Source organism: Protopterus annectens, chromosome 1.part2 (genome assembly GCF_019279795.1).
Source record: "Protopterus annectens isolate FY-2018-M chromosome 1.part2, PAN1.0, whole genome shotgun sequence".
Taxonomy (NCBI): Eukaryota; Metazoa; Chordata; order Ceratodontiformes; family Protopteridae; genus Protopterus; species Protopterus annectens.
Genome location: NC_056727.1, coordinates 825,850,540 through 825,866,563, shown reverse-complemented (window position 1 = coordinate 825,866,563; position 16,024 = coordinate 825,850,540).

Below are 16,024 nucleotides of genomic sequence, written 5' to 3'. Positions count from 1 at the left end.
ACCAGAAACAAAACAGTAGTACCAATCCCAAGATGAGAAGCAGGCCACTGGCTCTTTGGTGATCAACAGTCTTGTCCTAGATGATGCAAGGGACAGTAGGCTTGTTGTAGCCTTTTCCTGCAAACACAGACACTCACTGCCCAATTAGAAACAGTCAGAAATCAATACAATCTATCCTCTCACCAGGAACAAAATATGAGCACAAATTCCAAGCTGGCTAATATGAAGCAGTTATTAGGCTTTCCGGTGATCAGCAGCAGTCTTCAGGAAATAATGCTCTATGCTCCTTCTCTCACCAGGAGCAAAACTGAAGCACTAATCCCAAGATGACTACTGAGAGACAGAATGTGGGCTCTCCAATAATTTGTGGCCTTGGAGTAGATGTTGCAGACACAGCTGTGGTCTCTTTCCTAGTTTAATTATGCAACTAAGAGCAGAATACAAGTGAAATACAGTGTAAAGAAAATAAATCACAGTATGCAAAACAGAAGAAGGCAATCAAGCATAACAAAATGCAAGAAAACAAAAAAACTAATATTTTCCTCACAGCAAGCTGTGACAGAACCTCAGTGAGCTTATATTTCTTGTAGCACTTTCTGGAGAATCACATGGAGCTCAGACTACTTGTCTTCTATGTGTGCAGGTAGTCCCCATCCACATCCACCTGTTCTTCCAATGTGAGTCTGGTAACTCTTTACTAGTGTGTGCATGAAGGCACATATGAATGTTGTGTGTGCTACCATACACTGCACGAGAATCATCATGGCATTGCCCTTTGACTCTAAAATTCACATGTACTGATGAAATTCTTCATATATGCACTTCATAACCATCTTTACCATCTCTTCCTGACTGTCTGTGTCTGCATTACTTCATGGCACATCCTCTTCTGGGAAACCAAAGTCTTACATGTTTCAGGAGGTAACTGTGAACTATGCCTTTGCCTAGCACCCCCTGATACAGGTGTGGCAGTGGGTAATGCTAAATCTGAGATGGTAGCACTTTCTCAGGGTGCTCAGATTGTTTACAACAGACTGGTGTTGAGCTACGTTGTGTCCCTCCTTCCCCAGTTATATATACATATATATGAGCCCATATCACTGCTTATGGAGTTATCTGCCTGCTGTGAGGTTAGGATCCTGCCAGTAACTTTGTGACTGTGTGCCACTGTCCTCATGTTCTGTCATAAATATGAGAGCTATGGTTTCATTGTCAACAGCCATTCTACTGTCAAAATCAGCTGGCTGTAACGGCACAGTGTAAGTGTTTGGTTCTGGTGCTGACTCTGTGAAGGAATAAATGATTATATGGTACTGATACCTTATTAGAATAAAAATTATTTATCTATAAATAGATGATGACCACAATTACCATGCAGACAGTTGGCACTTTTCTATATGGTTGATGTGGATAGGTCACTTGGTGATGGAAAATGTTATGGGTTATATGTACACAAGTATCTTATGCAGTAGATGTTAGAATAGTACTGCCACCAGCTATGCAATAACCTTCCACATTGCATGACTGTGGCTGCTGTAGTGGTCTGAAAGCTCTGACTTACATATCAGCTATGATGATTCCTGTTGCATCTTCATCTTCATCAAAGTCGTTACCCCTTATGCAGAGAAGATATTCCACAATGAGTGTTAACTGTTGGAGTGTGGAAGGGCCCCTACCATTGCTGCTATGGGCAATTACATTCCTCCTAGCTTTAGTCCTTAAATGTCCACTTAGGTAATTTGCTCTTTTCCTTCCTGTGGCAATGTGCTGTTCCTCACCCTTAAGCATTGATATCAACCACTATTTGATTTATGCCTTAGATATATCTTCCTGCTTTGGCCCTCTTTCCCAAACAGACAGACAGACAGACAATTGTCCATATGTTCTCAGAGCATCCATGAGGATGAGGTTCTTCTATGGACTAAAGTTGTCATACTGATGTCTTGATCACTGCATGCTAGAACCTGAAAACATATATTTTAGTGGTGCAGCGGTTAACGTTGTCCCCTCACAGCAAGAGGTTCTCTGGTTCGATTCTCGGCTGGGGTGCCTTCTGAGTGGAGTTTGCATGTTTTCCCTGTGTTCGTGTGGGTTTCCTCTGGGTACTTCGGTTTCCTCCCACATTCCAAAAACATGCATCTGGAGCATTTCTCCCCAGGCCTCTGCTGAAAACAGGCTCTGTTGAACCTAGTCGGACTATCCCGGTCAAGAAATGTTAAATAAAATAAAATAAAATGAATAAAAAAATTTGGCCCACAATTAAAACAATCTTCCACAGATGGCACTTACACTATAGTTTGCTAATGCAAATGACATAAGTGTATTGACTGAGGTGTTACTTTTCTTCCATAAGTCATACCAATCTGTACTTAACTGTGAAGAGTTATGTATATAAATTTTGTATGTTATGAAGTGGTTCTAGGTATTTTAGGTACTGCAAAATCATTCTGTGCTAATACCCTATTTTTCTGTAACCATTAAGAATGTAATTTAAAATCTACAAAGCACTTGACACATGCAGACAGCAGTAAAATGACATTTATACATTCCCAGTCCTGTCACTCATAAGTCTGTAAAATGGTACTATTTTTCATGTGTTACATGTACAGAAATGCATCTGAACAGAAGTCTTTCTTAATTATACAAATTGTTTGTTGCTCTGTTAATTTCTGCTTATTTCCTCTGTTATTAATTCCATTTGGTTAGTTCGTGCTTAACTGGGACTGTCAACAACAACCTTAGCTCTGCACAGTTGAACATGGTGGATGTATATCTATTGTCATAAATTGGTGCTGATTTAGAAACGTACTATGCAAATGCAGCTTCAATGAGTTAAGCACTATGAATCACACCAAAGAGCAAGTGTGTATCCCTTCCAATAAGTATAAAATTACTTCAGCTTCTTGTGGGTGAGCTGTACTTATGTGCATGAGTGAGGTTTCAGCACATAAACCAAAGGGTAAAAAGGTCACACAGACAAACCATTCAGTAAAAACTGCAAGAAAGACGCAGCCAAGACAGAGTCTTCACTATGTAATACCTTAAACCTTTTGTAGGTAAGGCACATGGTATACAGTATATGTATATAGCTCCTTAAGGCATACCAGTGTTTCAGCTACATGGCTTCTGAATGCCCATGCCTTTTTACATTTTGAGTCTTTATGAGTATATTCAGGCCAATAAAGGCAAACACCACTAGCTGTAGACATTACACGTTTCAGTCTTTTTTTGACCTTGTCAGAACAGCACAAATAGAGTGTTTGACTATACTTTAGAAACTCAGAACTTAATCCTGATTTTCATAAACATTAGGGTGCATGTTAAGCCAATGAGTGCTAGAGCTTATATCCAACTATTTAGTGCACCAGCAGTCATTTGAGCTTTACTCTGTCTAACTATCATTGCATCATTAATACCCTTACAATAGTTTGCAGCACCTACCAATAGTTTACTTGAAAGTGGGGGGGGGGGGATAAAAAGGATCAGAATTAGATAACGTACTGTTAATGATCTAACTTCCTTCACAATGCAGGATAAAGTCACAGCATGCATTAAAAATCTTCAGCTCATGGTAACATAAACAGTGCGATTAAAAAATGTTAAAGCATACACTCTTGTATATTTGTATAGATGTATGTACACAGAAATGCCCCACCCAAAAAAAGGAGGGCAACAAACTATATAGGTATTATTATGTAGGAAGTTTTTCACTTACTTAATAAACAATGCTACTGAAAGATAGACGTCTATGTCAGTGCTGCAGTCATGTTGCTATACCAACCTTCACACTGCTATCACTTTCATAGGCAGTACTCCTATATGGTTGTATGGGATGGGCATGGTGATGTTACATCTCAGAGGGTGTGGTACATACTCTCTTGTACCCTGCTTTACACATATACAGTATACTCTTATACTAGTACTTTGGATAATGACATCTGTTAAATCCCAGGGTTAAGCCCCAAGCTGGTCAGATAAAGAGACCAAACGTCTCCTCTACATGCTGCAGGAGTCATATCTGCCATAGTTGGAGCTAGCAACTGCCAGCTCTGAATGGAAAAATATTGATATCTGACAGGAATTGAGGGAGCACCTGTCTTCCCTGACAGGGATCCCCCACTCTGGCCAAAGGTAGGAAAAATGAGCTGCACACACACACACACACACACACACACACACACACACACACACACACACACATATATACATATATGTGTGTGTATATATATATATATATATATATATATATATATATATATATATATATATATGTCCACTTTGTAATTTCAAAATACTGAAATCCCGAAATTCAGTATTTCGAAATCACAAAGCCGAATACTCAAAGTTCTGAAACCGGCAGAAGCGCAAAATTTAAAATCCCGAAGCACATAAATTTTGAATTTCTGTTTCCGCTGGTGTGGTGTGTGGATGTTTGAGTTTAATTTAGGTATGTTTGTGTGTGTAAGTATGTTGGTTAGGGGCTTTAGTGTGTGTGAGTGTGTGTTATGACTGTGATGTGTGTGTGTGAGGGACTGTAAGATGTGTGTGTGTGTGTGTGTGTGTGTGTGTGTGTGTGTGTGTGTGTGTGTGTGTGTGTGTGTGTGTGTGTGTGTGTGAGTTTCATTTGTGTTTCTGTTTGTCCGGTCTCAGAATTAGAATATATAAATAGGGGGGTGGAGGGGCACAGCCCCCCACATGGGGGGGTGCAGTGGGGCTTGCCCCCTGCTTATATGTAGTTTAGATACATTTGTTTGATTGTGGGGGGGGGTTGTTTTTATGTGTGTACTGTATGAGTGACATAGTGTCGTGATTTTGAAAATCGCGGTTGTGTGTTTTCGCATTTGTGAGTTGTGCTTGAGTTTTCGGCTTTCTGATTCTGAAATACTGAATTTCAGGATTTCAGTATTTCGAAATTACAAACTGGACCTATATATATATATATATATATATATATATATATATATATATATATATATATACATATATATATATATATATATATATATATATATATATATATATATATATGTATATATATATATATATATATATATATATATATGTATATATATATATATATATATATATATATATACATATATATATATATGTATATATATATATATATATATATATGTGTGTGTGTGTGTGTGTGTATGTATACACATACACACAAAATTATTAAGAAACAATTTGAGGGCACTGCTAAGCTTAACAATTCTGTTAGTAATAATTCACTTTTCAGTTTTAATAGCAGTAAATATGAAGGAATTTTTAAGGACATTGATAAACAAATACAGCCAATTATATTTAGAAAAAAAACCCCAAAAAATAGAGAGGGATGTTAAGCAATATATGCTGAATCAAGCCTATGTGTTTAAGAACAACCATCCATTACATAATAGCCACAATGAGGGGTACAATGAGGGACCATACAAGGCTACAGAACACACTAAATTTAGTGACTTGGTGGAAGATACCCATGACATTGGAGTTAGTAGTAACAATTTTAGTGACCCTTTAGAATCTCTCACTCTGAGACGCTCAGAAAGAATAGCAGAATGGAGAGAGCATCAACAGGTGGGAATATCCAAATGCAGAGAGCAATTTCTCAAGATAAACCATCAGGGTCACAGGGAATGGAGAAAATCATGGGGGAACAGGTATGTATATTAGGTCAAGACAACTTAAAATGGTTTCAATATATTCAGTTATAGCACTGTTCCCATTGTTAAAGAACACTTTTTGTTATTAAAGAAAGGCTTTAAATTTGTTCCTACTTGCAGGGTTTATCTAGTAGATGCCCTGCATAAATGTAGATTATTCACTAGGAAGCTGAATTTAGCAGTTCAAAATGGTTCATGTAGTGATAATTTCATCACCAGTGTGTTTAATAGAAGAATACATACTTGGCAGTACCTCAGCCTTCTATCTCTATATTTGAGAAATTATGTGAGCAAGACTTAAACAGGATTAGCAAGAACAATGTGCATTTCAAGTCCAATTTAGCTAGGGATGAGAAGTCTGTGTTGGATGAATTACTAAATAACAAAAACATTAGAGTTATGAAGCCCAATAAGGGTGGGGGAGTGATCATTTTTGACCAACTAGATTATCTTGGGAAAATATTTAGTATTTTGCAAAATGATTTGGTATATGAAAGTTATTTGATTAATGAAATCAATATAGCATATAGGAAGATTGCCATCTTCCTTGAGGATGCCTTGATGCAGGGAGTGTTAACAAAGAATATTTACGATTTTTTGACTATTTCTTCTCCCAGAATCCCTAACATTTTTGGCATTCCCAAAATTCACAAGAATGTTTTGGATTCTCCGTTCAGGCCTATAGTGGCAGCACAAGGATCCAAAACATACCCACTTACATATACAGACATCTCAAACCTATCTTTTCAACATGCCCACATATTTTGAAACATTTGTGGAACTTTTTGGGATGTCTGACAAAAGATCTTTGGGCTAGAGACCTTATGTTGCTAACTATTTATGTTCATCTGTATTCCCAAGGCTGAAAGGTTGGAGTTTTTTTTTGTGAGAGTTTGATTAGTTGTGACTTTTTGGACAATTCAGAAATTAATTTCATTATGGATTTAATGGAATTAATTTTGGATCAGAACTTATCTCTTTTGAGGGAGAAATTTAAATGACTTGCTATGGAGGCAGTGTGTGCACCAACATATGCAAATCTGGTTATGAAGGGTTGGGAAACCAAACACATTTTCAAAAGTGAGCTTTTTAGACATGTCAGACTGTATTTGCATTTTCGAGATCACATTTTTATATTGTGGGAAGGACCAATTATTGAAGTTAACTCTTTTGTGTATCTTCTTACAGTCTCTATAACCTTCTTAAAGTTCACTTACCAGCACAGCAAGGGAAGTATCAATTATTTAGGCACCACCATTACTGTAGACAATAATGGTTTTGCATCTAGAATTTGCAGGAAACCAACTTTCCATTTCAACAACAGTCACCCTTTTTCCTGCAAGAAAGGAATGGTAAAGGGCCAAATGATTAGAGTGTCAAGGATGACTTCCAACAAAGAACTCCCTTCAGCTGAGTTAAAGAAATTATGTAATATGTTTTATGTTAGAAGTTACCTAAGGAATGTTATTTATTTATTTAACATTTGTTTACCAGGAAAGTCCGACTTGGAGCAAAGACAATTTTCAGCAGAGGCCTGGGGAGAAACGCTCCAGATGCATGTCTTTGAAAAATGGCAGGAAACCGGAACAAACCCACATGAATGCAGGGCAGACATGGAGACTCCATACAGAAGGCATGCCGAGAATCAAACCAGAAAACCTCTTGCTGTGAGGCGACAGTGCTACTGCTGCACCACTGTGGCATCCAGCATGAAGTGACATGAAGGAACATGGTCAAACACTTAAAGGATGAAGTGTTCATAGAATGGGATTTACAGTATAAGCCCCTTCTTGGAGCTGAATTAATGGTCTCAGGGGCTAGTAAGCATAGAATTAACTCCTTCAACAGAGCTCTAGTCCTCAGATATTCAAACAGAGGTAAGAAAGTCAAAAAGATGATTAAGTGGAATTGGAATTTGTTAGATACCAATTCTGACTTGTTGCCAGTTGTTGGTAAACAGCCTTATTTTCTAAACAAAGCAAATAGGAACATAAAACGTTGTCTAGAGAAAAAGGGCAGCAATGCCGACAATTATATGACTGAAACAAAGGGTACTAGTAAATGTGGTAGATGCAACAAATTTAAAGACATCCCGGTAGGAAACAAAAGTACTGTAGATGCAAACAAAGAAAAACTGTTTTCTTAAAAAATGGGGACTGTTCAACAAAAATGATGGTATATTTGGGCCATCCTTTTCAGCTTTCTACATTGGCAAAATGGGTAGAAAGTTGAACAAAAGAATTTATGAGCACAAATATGACATTAAAAATCAAGAATCTGAATAATGCTTTATACAAACATGCTTTAAATTGTAAAAATTATACAAGTTTCAAGTTTGGAATTCTAGGCAGAGTAAATATGGACTTAAGGGGTTGAGACTGGGAAGTGCAGCTTGAATATAAAGTGTTATTCTGGCAATTTAAATTTAATGCCAGTAACCGTTCTGAGCTAAATGAAAATGCCACAATAATGCTGGTGTTGAAATTGAAGGCAGCAAAATTTAAAAAATTTTATATATAAAATAATATTTTGTACTTGAACTGTTGGACACACTTTCTGGTCTTTTTATTTCTTATGTTTTTAATAAGATTTTTTCAAACCACTACTTGTTTATTCAATTAGTTTTATATGTGTAGTTTTAATACTACTTTTATGTAATGCTTTTTAAACTTTTGGTAAGAGTTAATTTTTAAGGGAATTGTTGACAAATTATAAAGTCTTTATTAGTTAATTGATTGATGCTTGTTATATATTTTAGTAGAGTATATAAATGATGGGTTGTGGGTGATTTGACCATTACTATGTTCTGTGGAAGTCTCTGTTTTGTGGATGAAAATGCCTCATGGTATATTTTGGTGTTAAACGGTTTTACCAAAAATCACCAAAATCTATTAGTTTTTCTAGTAGCAATGAGTTGTTAATAAGGTTGAATACTCTTGTTAAATGTATTGAAGACTTTCCTGGCATGGTTTCCTGTGTCTTTTTGCACAGGATTTCATCAATCGGGATCTGTAGGGCTGTTGCAGTGCTGCAACTCCCACCAAAATGGATGTTGCATTTTGGAGAGAAGGTGATATTGATGTCTGTCAGCTGAGCATGGATTTGTTTCTCAAGAATTTTTTCCAAGTGTGTGTGAAGTATATAAATAGGTATAAAGGTATAAAGGTATAAAGTGGGAGTAGTTTTATGGTTTATGTTGTTTAAGAATAGGTGTTATTAGGGATTTTTTTCTGGATATTGGGTATAATGTTTGTTAGGCAAGAGTTATAAATGTTAGTAAAACAAGTGGTTAGGAAGTATTTGCATAGACAAATGAACAAGGGTAGATATTGTTTGCACCAGGTATAGAGTCAGAGGGAGTTTGTTCTAGCAGGGTGTCAATATCTTTGCACCTGATGTGTTTAAAGTGGAAGGATGGGAGGAGTACAGGAGACAGGGAAAGTGATGGTGAGGTAAGGAGTTGGGAGGGAGTGGAGACATTTGGTTGATTTCTGAATTCATGGAGAAATTCTGCAATGGTGAGATCTGAGCTGTTGCTATTTAGGACTCTGGAGCAAGAGTTTTCTGGGTCTTGCATATTGCGAGTAGATTTATTTCAAGATGGAAATTTTTAGATATGTTCAAGAGGGAATGCTGCCTGCACTTATAATAAGCATTCTTGTATGTCTGGATAGCTTGCTTGGTGAGATTTCAGAGTACAGAATATGTCTGAGTGCAGTAGCTTTGTTTCTAATTTGGCCAAGCTTCACCTTCAAGGCTAGTAGGAGTTAGTTCTTTAGTTATCCAGTTTATTTAGTGGATTTAATATCATGTAACTGGAAGTAATTATTTCTCCAGAAGGGAGAGGAGGGTTTGGGTTAAGTTAGATGCTGCTTCATTTGGACCTTGACATTTGAGAAGTAGGGTCCAGTTAGGTATTGGTAAGTGGTGTTCTAGGTTGTCATTGCTGATATGTGATTTTGTTCTAACTGTTATGTGTTTGGGGACGGGCTTAAGCTGATGGTCATGTATAGTGAAAGTTATGAGGCAGTGTTCACTGAAAGTTGGTCTGCATGGTAAGGCTGGACTAGGTCTAGTAGGGAGTGGTTGGATGAGTGTGTGCTGGGTTGTGTAGGTTCAGGTTTTAACTCATTACATCCAAGTGGCACCTCCAGGTGCATCTGCAGTTAACTCCTACTGAGGCTTCTAGGAGTCAAATATTGTTTGTTCATATTTGCATCAGTAATTCCAAAACCATGCTACATACAAGGTTTTAGAAGAATATTTCATCTTAAAGCTTGCACAATACCAAACTCAACTGCATTAATATTCAACCTCTGTCTAGTGCAAGTAAATAGATATTTGTTTTTATGATATTAATTTATACAGATGTTATTTTCACATTTTTCTAAATATCTCAATAACCAAATTACACAGACAGAACTTAGCCTCATACAAAAGTTCTCAGCTAGATGAATATAATCCTGCTGACAGTATGTGTGTAACTTGAGTGGTTGCTAAGATATTGTAAATTGTTTACAAAATATTACAAATGTAATAGTTACTGTGTTTACTGTGACTTATAAAATCTGTTTTAAGGCCTAAAACCTAAAGAATACTACCACTATAAAAATAGTTTGTGCTCAAGAATTTTCCATGTATAGTTCTTTCATAATCCCTATGATTCCAGAGATATGAACATTTATTTGAAATGTGAAGACATAATTTAATGCCAAGCAGAGCACCTCACTGGCCCTCTTCAAGAGAAATCTTGATGAGTGGATGGGAAATAGGAAGTTCACCCCAGGGATCACTCCAGTGGCTTTAGTCAACAGAGGCACTGGGAACTATGGTCGGGTGGTATGATGCCAGGGTAATCCTATGAGCTAGGCTTGTAAAGGCACCAGGGCCATTAGCCTAGTACACACCTATGAATCTATGATTCTGTCAAAAGACTTGGGCTCCGCCCATTGGAAGTTACAGTGCAAACTTCCTGAACTCCATTGGAGTGAATGAGTTAATTGTATCAGGTATAGACTGGCCAGAGATTCTGTCACATCACTGGCAGCAGGTGCAAGAAAACTAAGGTTAAAGTCTCTTAGAATAAGCAGATTACATTTACAGGGGTGATGAAGAGAATTTTAATTATTTTTTAAACATCTTTATTAAATTATCACTTAAGACATAGGCACATGTATATTAACAGAAAAGAAGACAAACCATATTAATATTGTTCCTATTCATACTCATGCATTATATATATATATATATATATATATATATATATATATATATATATATATATATATATATATATTTTTTTTTTTTTCTTTCTTTTTAATAATTATTCTTTACTCAAGCATTACATAAATTGTTCAGTTCCTACCAGCCCTTAAACTCCACTCCTGAACATTATTCTGTGTGTATTGTTCCCACAATTTCATTTATTTTTATGTAATCTGCTCCTTGCCTTTTCTAAAGATCCTACCTCTACTTCTTTTATCTTCTTTACAATATTCAGTACTTCAATTTCAGTTGGTTTAGCTTTTGTTTTCCATTTCCCAGTAACTGCTTTTTTTGACAGCCAATAGCATTAAAATTAGTAAGGCCTTACTATGTACAGGCAATTCAGATCCTTTGTCCCAGATCAAAAGAATCATTTCCTTGGTTATAGCCATTTGCTCCCTCAACAGTGTACCGTGCAGAGAATTTTTAAGATCTGCCCACTTGTTACACCTACAAAAACATGTTCCCATTTATTCCACTCTTTTCCATCACACCTCTAGTATTTGCCATCTACCTGAAAAAAACTTCTATGAAGTCTGCCCCTATTGAGCATAGCCATAGAAGTGATCCTCAGGGTGAATTTCCTATCTCCCATCCAATCATCAAGATTTTTCTTGAAGAGTGCTAATGAGGAGCTTTGTTTGATATAGATAGGTAGTTTATTCCAGAGTATGGGAAGTCTCTGGGAAAGGAATCTATCCCTCCAACATGTTCTGTTTATTGTGGTGACAAGATTTAGGTCCCTGGAGCGTGTAGCTCGGAGGGATTGGGATTTCTCAAACTCTCCCGTTTTATCATCATTCCTTTCCACTTCGATTTATAACCTTCTGCTTGCATTATTCATATGAACCTTAAATGTTTAGCTCTAAAGTATCCAGTGATAGAACTGAAGCTGCTGTTAAAAAAGTGACTTTCTCAGTTTTTGTATTACCCTTTGTTTAGTCTCTTCCAGAGGAGTAGTCAGGCCATTTGAAGCCCAAGGTAAGGACCTCATTCTTCCTGCCTGAAAAGAAAAAAAACATTTTTTGAACAGGGGAGGGAAAAAAATTCATTAACAACTTTTCACAAAAACTTAAGAGACCAAGAGGCTCAAAATAAAGTTCAAACAGGAAGTTTTATTGAAAGTTTAACACATTTTTAGTGATAATCATAACTATCATGTGATGCATAACAAAACACAGCATTGGTTTAGCAATTTAAAGAAACCACACTTCCTCTTAAAAATAAATATGATAATACTCTTCAGAATGTTCACATTAAACTAGACTCAAAAATGGGTGGTAACAAATATGCAAGTGGGATAGCAGGCTTAGGCATTACCAATGATGTCATAAACTGAAACTTTGAAACTATGAAGACAAAATGCAAGTTAAACATAAATGTTTTTCATTCTACTGTTAACATTTTCATCTGTTTAACAGTATCGCACAGCATTGTTTCCAAGTAAAGAGTGAACTGTGACTCTGCCATTAGTTTTATATATTGCTATGCATCACACACACACACACACACACACACACACACACACACACACACACACACACACACACACACACACACACACACACTCAAGTGGACACATATTGTGTACAAATACACACGCATTCATTTGCAGACAGATGTAAATGTACATGCAGTATTGAAAAGACCATAGTCAGCCATTCTGAAAGAACATGCATAGGGAAGTGCATTTATGCACTGTATCTTAAAAAGTTACATTTTAATCAGTTTCTATAAACTGCTTTAAATATTTATACTGACTACCAAATTCACAGAAACAATAGTAAGCTTTAGGAATGACAATTCATTAAAAATCTTGATATGAAATACATTTTGCTCAGTATATATTAGCCTGATTGTATTTATGATTTCAGATTCTTGGCTTTATCCTGGTAGATATTCTCCGTAAAAGAAAACACGCAGTTACTCAGAGTTCCACATTATGTGTCCTTAGCAGCATGCTGAACTAATACCTTTACATCATTTTCTAAAAAAAAAAAAACATATTTAGTGTACATCTTTGCACCATTAACAACTTAGTGCTTGGTAGATATTTGTGTTCTAGAAGTTTGTAACAGACAAAATGTACTGCTTAGCCATTCTCCAACTACCTGTGATGTACACAAACAGTTGCTAAAAACCTGTCTGAAGATTTCTTCAGTTATACCAGCAGCAAGGCCAAGTCTGAGGAGAAAAAAATCCTTAGTGATCTTCTAGGTATCTTGTTTATAGGTTCATAGGTCCATAGGTGTGTACTAGGCTAATGGCCCTGGATCCTTTACAAGCCTAGCTCATAGAAGTGCCCTGACATCGTGCCGCCCGATGTTAGTTCCCAGTGCCTCTATCAAGTAGAGCCACCGGAGTGATCCCTGGGGTGAACTTTCTATTTCCCATCCACTCATCAAAATTTCTGTTGAAGACGGCCAGTGAGGTGCTCTGCTTGACGTGTATGGGAAATCTATTCCAGAGCATGGGTAGTCTCTGTGTTATGAACCTGTCCCTCCAGCATGTTCTGTTGATTGTAGTAATGAGTTTGAGGTTTCTGGACTGTGTGATGCAGAGGAATTTGGATTTCTTTAGATGTAGCATTTCTAACAGAGCTGGGTCAGACATGACTTTGTAAGTCAAGCAGAGATCGCCTCTTAGTAGATGATATAAGACAGAGAATAGCTGGAGTTTTTTGAGTTTGTCCATGTAGGACATGTGTTTAAGGCCTAGGATCCTCTTTGTGAGGTACTTTTGTGGCCTTTCCAGCTGTTGCATGTGTCTAGTGAGGTACATGCCAAATGAGGCATTATACGATGATTTGCCTAATGAGGGAAGAGTAGAGAGAGAGAGATGATGACCTCTTTCTTCCTGGATGCAAAACCTTGATAATGAGATGGGCCACATAGAAGGACTTTCAAACCACAGTGGCAATGTGGTGGTCAAAGGAGAGGCTGCTGTCAACCTGTGTCCCCAGAGCTCTTATAACGCCTTCAGTGTTCAGTGGGCTCCCATTGATGTGGTAATTAGTGGGAACTAACGCATTTTTTGGCATTAAGCTTAAGGCCATGGTTTAGAGACCAGTCATTGGTCTCAGTGAGGCCTTTCTGTAGGATGTCTACATCACTTGGGGAGCTAATAATGCTCCCAGCTTGCAGTTGTCTGTGAAATTGGTCAGCCAGAGTCCCTCTGTGTTGGCCTGGACTTTTGAGAAGTAGATGCCAAACAGGAGGGGAACCAGGACCAATCCCTGTAGGACTCCACTTGTGACTGGTCAGCAGTCTGACTTGTAGTCTGCTACTTTCACATTGTGGGTTCTATCTGTGAGCCAATTTGCAACCCACCTAGTGATATACAAAAATAAAATTCTCCCACTGCTGCGGTGAACTGCCTAAGAAAATAGCAACAAAACAACGACAGTAGCTTCACCAAGGCTAGCTCCTGCAGAAATGCAGTGGTGTTTCAAAGAAAGTCCAAAACGATAGAATAATCTAAAACCAATTTAATTGGAACAAAATAAAAACAAAAAAACGAAATGAACGAAATAAAAAGTCCCTTTCTTAACACACGATAAGCGCTTTCGATAAAATCTTCCTCAAATCGTAGTAGGATATGGGACTGATGTTCGTTTTGAATAATGTATCAGTGATTCATCATCCAATCTGCAAGCAGTAAAAAATGATTAGAACCAATCAAACGTGGAGTTGCACCATCTATTTTTGCATATGCGGAGCCAGAGACTTCCGCATATCTACTATTAACTTTAGGAATGCAAATCCTGTATTGAATGCAAATTAGCAGAATTGTGTAACCAATTGGGAATCTCGAAAATGCAGCAACAGCCAATATCAGAGTATCTAAAAAGTGGTTCGCTGTAATACTGCTAAGTCCAGCATTAATGCCATTAAAGTATTCTTGTTGATGAAAGTTATTCCCACAGTATGAGTGTCCTGATGAAGCAGCATTTGCAAACTAGAACGAACGCGGAGAACCTCCATAGCGATATGGGAAACCATTTAGGATATGCCTAATGAGACTGTAATGCCCCTTCCATTGTTGAGTATCTCTGGTTGACCCTGGAGTCAAACCAAGCAACTAGGATTGGCTATTTTTACAGCCTGGGAGCTTTGATTGGCGAACCATGCCTTGTAGTTTCCTCGTGGACCATTATACACCAAGACATGAGTGATGACCCGATCTTACATTTATGTGTTTCGCCATATATTAATTTTATGGATGACATGTCATATAAGTCATACTAAATTTTATACAGGAAGTCTCTAAATTTCCCCAGAATGGAGCTTTTGATGGTGAAATCTTGATTATTTAAGAGCCAGCAACATGGTCGTACCTATTTGTTGCTTTAACAATGCGTTGAATGAGACTGTAACACTCCTTTTATTTTTTTTGAGTGTTTTTGATTGGCCATATAGTTAAATTAAGTAACTAGGATTGGTCGCTTTTATAGCCTGGAAATATTTTGGGTGATGAATCATGCCCTGTGATTTCTTCATGAACTTTTATGCTTCGGGTCATGAGCGATAACCTGATTTTGCATCTATGTGCCTTGTTATATGTGAATCCCTTGATCAACATATCATATAACATTAAATGTCATACAGGAAGTCTTTAAATCTCTCTAAAGTGGTTCTTTTGATTGACTGGATGGGGCTTCCATGAGTGTACATCGATTGGATTGTATTTGGCATGACTGGTGGCTCTTTGGGAGTAGGGATTGGCTATCTGTGCTTGACAAATTACCTCTTTCCCACTAAGATAAAGAGCGTTATGAGTGTGGATTTTACTACCGCAACCGCCTTCGTTCTAGTTTGCAAATGCTGCTTCATCAAGACACTCATACTGTGGGAATAACTTTAAAAAATCATCAACAAGAATATTTTAATGGCATTAATGCTGGACTTAGCAGTATTACAGCGAACCACTTTTTAGATAATCTGATATTGGCTGTTGCCACATTTTCGAGATTCCCGATTGGTTACACAATTCTGCTAATTTGCATTCAATACAGGATTTGCATTCCTAAAGTTAATAGTAGATATGCTATTAATGAGCGGAAGTCTCTGGCTCCGCATATGCAAAATAGATGG